Source organism: Mastomys coucha, unplaced genomic scaffold (assembly GCF_008632895.1).
Source record: "Mastomys coucha isolate ucsf_1 unplaced genomic scaffold, UCSF_Mcou_1 pScaffold1, whole genome shotgun sequence".
Taxonomy (NCBI): Eukaryota; Metazoa; Chordata; class Mammalia; order Rodentia; family Muridae; genus Mastomys; species Mastomys coucha.
In genome coordinates, this window is record NW_022196891.1 from 15,663,622 (window position 1) to 15,670,684 (window position 7,063).

Sequence of the window (7,063 nt, forward strand, 5' to 3'; positions counted from 1 at the left end):
TGCCTTGCTTTGCTTCGGTTCTTAAAATGCTCATCCTGAAGGCCTGTTTTGTCAAAATCATACTTACATGTCCTCATCTGTCACCAGCCTTCAAAGTCTCTGGACCTAACTCCCAAAAATGAAGGGAGGGGAAGAATTCCTTTTTAACAACCTCAGGTCAAACCTGCTGTCATTGTTTCATTGAGCAACGTATCCTTGAGGCACTTACAGGGGTTCCTGGTTCTTGAAGCCCCCGTAGAGCTCACATCCTGTTTGCGGTGAGGGCAGATTGGGAGAGAAGAGCTTCGAGGAGTCTGGAGCCTGCTGGGTCAGGGTGAAGGGCAGGCTGACCTGACTGTTAGCTAACTAGGGCACAGAGCCCTTCCACAGGGGCCTGAGCAGCCTCCCAGCAAATCATATTTATAGGATACCTGTCAGCTCATAAACGCCCTCTGAATCCAAGACGCACTAGCAGATGATTGCCTCTTCACACAGTCAGCAGATACCTACATGACACTCACTATACACGTCACTGTGCTCATTAGATCTGAGTCACGGCAATGTGCGGAGGGAGCTGGCTGGGCTGGGGTCTCCTTCAGTACCAGGATCTGAGTCATGGCAATGTGCGGAGGGAGCTGGCTGGGCTGGGGTCTCCTTCAGTACCAGGATCTGGCAGTGCATTGTATCCATAAAACTAAACTATCTGCTGAGATCAAACAAGACCAAGGCTGGGATATGTGATATATGTGTTGTGTATGGGCTGGGGTCTCCTTCAGTACCAGGATCTGAGTCATGACAATGTGTGGAGGGAGATGGCTGGGCTGGGGTCTCCTTCAGTACCAGGGTCTGGCAGTGCATTGTATCCATAAAACTAAATTATCTGCTGAGATCAAACAAGACCAAGGCTGGGATATGTGATATGTGTGTTGTGTATGGTGTGTTCATACAGTGTGTGTATGGTGTGTGTGTGTGTGTGTGTGTGTGTTGTGTGCATGTGATGTGTATGGTGAGCATGTGTGCGTGAGCACATGTGTAAAGCTGGGAACAATGTCTGGAGAACTGATCTGCCCTTCCACTTTCATGTGAGTTCCAGGGACTGAAGTCAGGTCACTAGGCTTGCATTGCAAGCACTTTTACCTGCTAAGCCCTCTCTGTGGTCCCCAGTCACCTTTTGAGTTAGAATCTCATATAACCCAGGCTAGCCTTGAATTCCCTATGTAGCTAAGAACACACTGATTCCCTTTCTGCCTCCACCTCCCCAGTGCTCTGCTCCAGGCACACACACACACACACACACACACACACTCACACACCTGGACCCTGGTTTATGCAGTGCTGGGGATAGAACCCAGGACCTTGTATATGCTAGGCAAGCACTCTACCAACTGAGCTATGTCAACTGAGTTATGTCCCCAGCCCCTAAGCTGTTTGCTTTCACAGCTCTATCTAGCATGCTGCTATAGGTTCTCTATCATCTGCCTGAATTTCTGGAGTTTGCCTGGCCCCAAGGAGCTCCCGATTCACTCACTCATGTCCACATACACACACACACACACACACACACACACACACACACACAAATCTGCTCAGTAGGAGGAGCTCATGGAGAAAGGGCATAACCAGAAGTTTAACTTGGTCACACGGTCAGGTTATACCCAGCTGCTATGAGTCTGGGTGATGTGTTTAGTCTGGCTGGCATCAACCTAGTAGACATAGACAGCAAGAGAGACCACACTTCCATGAGGCAACAGGGGTGCTAGAGCATAGGTCTCCTACTCGCCTGGACATCGGGGCAGAGGCAAGGACAAGACATGGGAGGCAGGCAGAGGAAGAATGTGTATCCCAGGGTCTTAGATGCAAATCAAGGCGATAGCTGGATAAGGGGAAAGTTGGCATGGCTGGAGCTAAGTGGGCACCGAGCTGAACTGACAGGCAGGACCAGGCCAGATGGGCCATATAGCTGAGGCAGGCAGTGGAAACTCTCCTCATAGAAGGGCTATGACATAGGTGTGGTTTCAGCCAATCTAAAGGTTTTTTTTATATTTATTATTTATATGCCTGTATGAGGGCACTCACAAGCCATGATGTATCAGTGGAAGTCAGGGGACAACATTTGGGAGTCAGTTCCCTCTTTCCCCAATGTGGGTTTCAGGGATCCAACGCAGATGACTGGGCTTGCTGAGCCATCTCACCAGGTCTCCTCTGGAGTCCCCAGGGTTCAGGAAATAAGGGGAACTGCACATCTAGCACCGGTGTAAGAGGGTAGACTCGGAGCTTTGTAGACTTAACCTCATCAAAGCCACAGAATGTCCTGCCCAGCCGTGGTGGTAGGTTGGGGAGGTAGAACCTGGAGAGAGGCAAGGGACTTGCCTACTCTCTCTTCACCTTGAATGGCATTGGCAGACCCAGACCCAGCCCTCTGTGTAGACAGCGCTGGCAGGGCTGAGGTCATTAAGGTAGCTGGTGACACCTGGCCCCTGAGAGCTACCTGTCTGCAGTCACTGAAGAGAAATACATTTGCTGTATTTCTCTAAGTATGCTTACGCATGAGTGTGCACGCTCGCGCAAGTGTGTGTGTGTGTGTGTGTGTGTGTGTGCATGTATGACAGAGCTTGTGTATTTACCTGTGGAGTCAGGTACTAGTCCTCAGAATCCAGCCACCAGTCCTCAGAATCAGCCTCTCTACGACAAGGCTGCACACTGAACCTGGAGCTTCCTAATCAGGCTAGAATAGCCAGCCAGGGAGCCACAGGGATCCTCCTGGCTACATCTCCGCAGTGCTGGGATTAAATTGTGTACCACCGTACCTGGCTATTTTAAGAGGTTCTGGAGATTGAACTCAGGACTTCATGCTTGCACAGAGCTATCTTCTCACTCTTTACTAGCAAACTCCTAAAACCAGTCCTGATCCACAGAGTCAAGTAGCACACAGACTCATCAGCTGCCCAGTCTGATCCAGCTGCCTGCTCACAATTGGTATTGGTGGAGCCAAGAGCAGATTAACACAGTAGCCAGCCACCCAACTTCATGCCACCCGCTAGTCTCTGCCCTAAAGCTGCCTGTCTCTCCCTTCGTTTAAGCCGCCCAGACCCTCCAGCTCTCCAAGCTCAGGGTATTGGAGTCCCGCAAGGGGAGGGTCCTCGTATAGCCACATGGAGCGACACTGGTCCAGTGTAAGACACAGGAGAGGGCAGGGCACAGACATAGCATGGCAAGGGGCATGCAAAACCTCAGAATGAGCTGAAGGCTGAAAAATGTAGGGCCCAAGGATTCTCATTATCTAAGCCCGTGCCCACACTGCATAGGCAGAGCTAATCTAAGCCCAGAGAAGAAAGCGCTGCAAACAATGTACAAGATACTCATTTTCCCTGCGTCAGACAGGATTTAGTCCACACATCAAGCCCTCATCCCCGAGTGCCTCCCCATTTCTTCCCCTCCCCTTCCTTTCCCTCCCCTTCTTTTCCCTCCCCTTGGTAGCACATGTCTTTAATCCCAGTACTCAGGAGGCAGGAGCAGGTGGATCTCTGTGAATTCTGTTAGCTTTGTGAATCTAGTCCCAGAGTGACACAGTGAGACTGTCTCAAAACATCAAAAACAAAAACAACAACAACAACAACAACAGTCCTCTCTCAGGAGGGTGTGTTTAGGAGGAAATGGGAAGCCTGAGGAGGAAGAAGAGTGTAGGGTCAGAAGGAAACCCTGAGAGAAGTTGCTGGCTGGCTCTAAGCTGCCTCAAGGCCTCTGGGGCCTGGTATGTGTGTGTATCTCACACACAGAGACGGGGCAGGAGAGGTGGGTGGATGGAGGCCAAGTCTCCACAAGAGGCATCTGGATTTCCATCTCTGGCTTCCACGGTCTACAGGCATGTGACTTCCCATTTGCGTGGGCATGAGTAAGGAGTTTCCTTAGCTCTCTCCCTGACAGTTCCTCTGCCCACCCTGACATATACATGCTTCCATCTGTCTCCAAGCCCCAAATTCCCTCGTGCCAACCTTCCGCACCCCCTTATCGTGGTAAACACAAAGTTGTCTTCTTCCCATGACCAGTCACTGCAGCCTTACCCCGTCACAGTACTCTGGGTTCATGGTCACCACTCTCCTTCACCTTCCTGAGGACCTGGGGATCAGAGAAGACCTGCTGGTGGGCCAGTCCTCAGGGCACTGTCTCCATGGGTTGTTCCCTGAAGGAAAAGGGACAAGGGTCCAGTGTCACCAAGTTTTTTAGACATTTCAGAGAAGGCCTGAATTCCAGATTTTTTTATGTGAAAGTTCCTGGTTTTGAAATATTGGATCAAAACCAAAAATTTAACACTGCTAGAACCAGAGAAGTTACATGTAACAAATGTGGTCTAAGCCCTGCAATTATAGTGGCAGCCTTGTGATGGCATCTACTATATGATCCAACCATCCATCTGTCCATCCATCCATCCATCTGTCCATCCATCCATCCATCTGTCCATCCATCCATCCATCCATCCATCCATCCATCCATCCATCCATCCAGGGCTTTATCTATGGTTCACAAGATGTGGCAACTGCCTGCTGCTGAGCCTGAAGTAGGAATAAAAGCCAGCTAGATGAAGGGCTGGCTCTCACCGCCTCTGCTTGCTTCTTCTGGTACTTTAAGGGTTTCATGATTTCCTTTAAACCTTTGATTCATGTCGATTTATTTTGGTATAACATGTGAAGTGAGGTTCTAAATTAATTTCTTTTACAGATGGGCAGCCAATTGTCCCAATACTAAATGTGGAGAAATCCTGTTTTAAATGCCAAGTGGATCATATGGTAACTTCCTATATATATTGGATGACTTCCAGTAATTTCTAAATTATATGGCTATTCATATACTTCCTCTATAGTTCCAATTATTTCAGCTTTATAATAGAGTTTAAATCTGTGTAAATAATGGAGAGGGTTCTCCCTGTTCTTTGCATTGCTGTTTTCAAACTTCTCCTGGATATGTATGCATGTGTGTTTTCCCTTATCATCTTGTCTAGTTCCGTAAGAGCCATGGAGCTATTGTTCAGCGTGATTGTGTTGATGTGCAGCTTTGTTTAGGGAAAACTGACATTGTCGTAATGTTGTTGATTTACCCGTAGGGTGTATAAGTTCACGTCTGCATTCTTCAGTAGTATGTAAAAGTATTGCTTCACATGGGTTCTGGCACATCTTCAAAACATTTATTTCTAGGGCTGAGGAGATGGCTCCGTTGGTAAAAGTGCGGTTCCTGTAAGCCTGAAGACCTGAATTCAATCCTACACTGCACTTAGGAAAAACCAAACCAACAACAGCAACAACAACAAGTTGAGTGTGACGAGTGCTTGTAATCCCCAAACTGGAAAGCAGAGGCAGGGGGATCTCTTTGACTGGGCAGGCAGCCAACATAGCCCGGTGGCAAGTTCCAGATTTGTAAGAGACTCTGCCTCAAAAAACAACAACAACAACAACAAGGTGGGTAATGACATCCGGGTTGGTCTCTGTTTTCATGTGCCCACATGTGCACACCTACAGGCACACACATGAAGAAGCACACACACGTGTATATTCACACAGAGATATAATTTAAAAAACAAAAGGTTTCTTTTTTAACACTGATTTTACATTTTTAAACATTAATTCCTAGCTTACTTGGCAAACGCGTGCTTTTGGTCCATTGTATATTAGCTCCGGTCAGTCTCTGTCGTCTTTGAAGGCCGTGGTCGTAGACTGCTTGTTTTGTATAGTGTTATCTTACACACCTACTTTGCCACTTTCAATCTTTTTCCTCCTGGCCAAGTCTTGTGGTTTAGGTAAATCACCTCAGAACAATGAATGGTCTCTTTCTCTTTTCCAGCTTTATGTCTCAGTCCAGCTTTATGGTGCAAGACCCAGCACACGATATATAAATGCTGACTTACGGAATGATGTAAATAACGTAGCCATCTAGTTTAATGTATTAAATTCTTCTTCCCTGAGGACACATATTGAGCTTTTCAAGACTTTTTTATGTCATGAGAGAGATAAAGAGAAGATCCCAGAAGCTCTGAGAAACCAAAAAAGTCATGCAACAGAGAGGATCAAGACTCAGGGTGGCACTGGGCTATTTCTCATCAACCCAGAATGCCACATGCCAATAAGAACTGCCTTCAGAATGTGGAGTGGAAATGATTTCCAAACGAGATTTATACAGCCAGCCAAACTGTCAATCAAGGATCCAAAAACTGAAGTTCCCATATGCAGTTTTCAAGGAAGCTACTGGCATGTACATTATGACTAAAACGAGAGAGTAAGGCAAACAGGAGGGCGGCTTTGGATCCAAGTCCCAAGGACAAAGTACAGGAGAGAGGTTAAGGCTTTCCTGGGAGACAGCGGAGGGACATTTCAGGAGAGCTACCAGGCAGGCAGTGAGGAGGGCATCTGGTCCACATGAGGGCAAGAGAATAGCTTTAAGAGGAAAAAAAAAAGGGAAAGTGACAGGCTACCAAATTAATCTTATTGTATTGCTAGAGATTTTAAACTTTGTGGATGTGTTTGGGGGAAGAATTAGTTATATGGCTTTAATGTCAGTGAAAAACAGAGGCAATTACCAACTCCAGGGAAAACAAAAAGCTGCATAAGTCAACAGCTATACCTATAACACCTAAAATAATGCTTAATATTGGTCATCGGCTTGACAGGATGGCCAGGATGTAAACCTCCAGGCACACCTGTGAAAAGTTACCCATCCTAATTTCTGAGCATGTCATGAAGGAATTTCTTGATTAGGTTAATTGAGATGGGAAGATCTACCCTAAATGTGGGTGATACCATTCCCTGGGCTGGGATCCTGGACTTTAGACATGGAGGAAGAGTGTTGAGCACCAGGTGTTTGTTTCTTTGCTTTCTGACAGTGGACACAGTGGTACCAGGTGCCTCATGTACCTGCCGCCATGACAGGCTGTACCAGGTGCCTCATGTACCTGCCACCATGACTCCCTCGCCATGACAGGCTGTACACTTGAACTGTGAGCCAAAACAAGCCCTCCCTCCCTCCTTTCTTCCTTCCCTCCTTCTCTCCCTCCCTCCCTCCTTTCCTCCTTCCCTCCTTCTCTCCCTCCCTCCCTCCT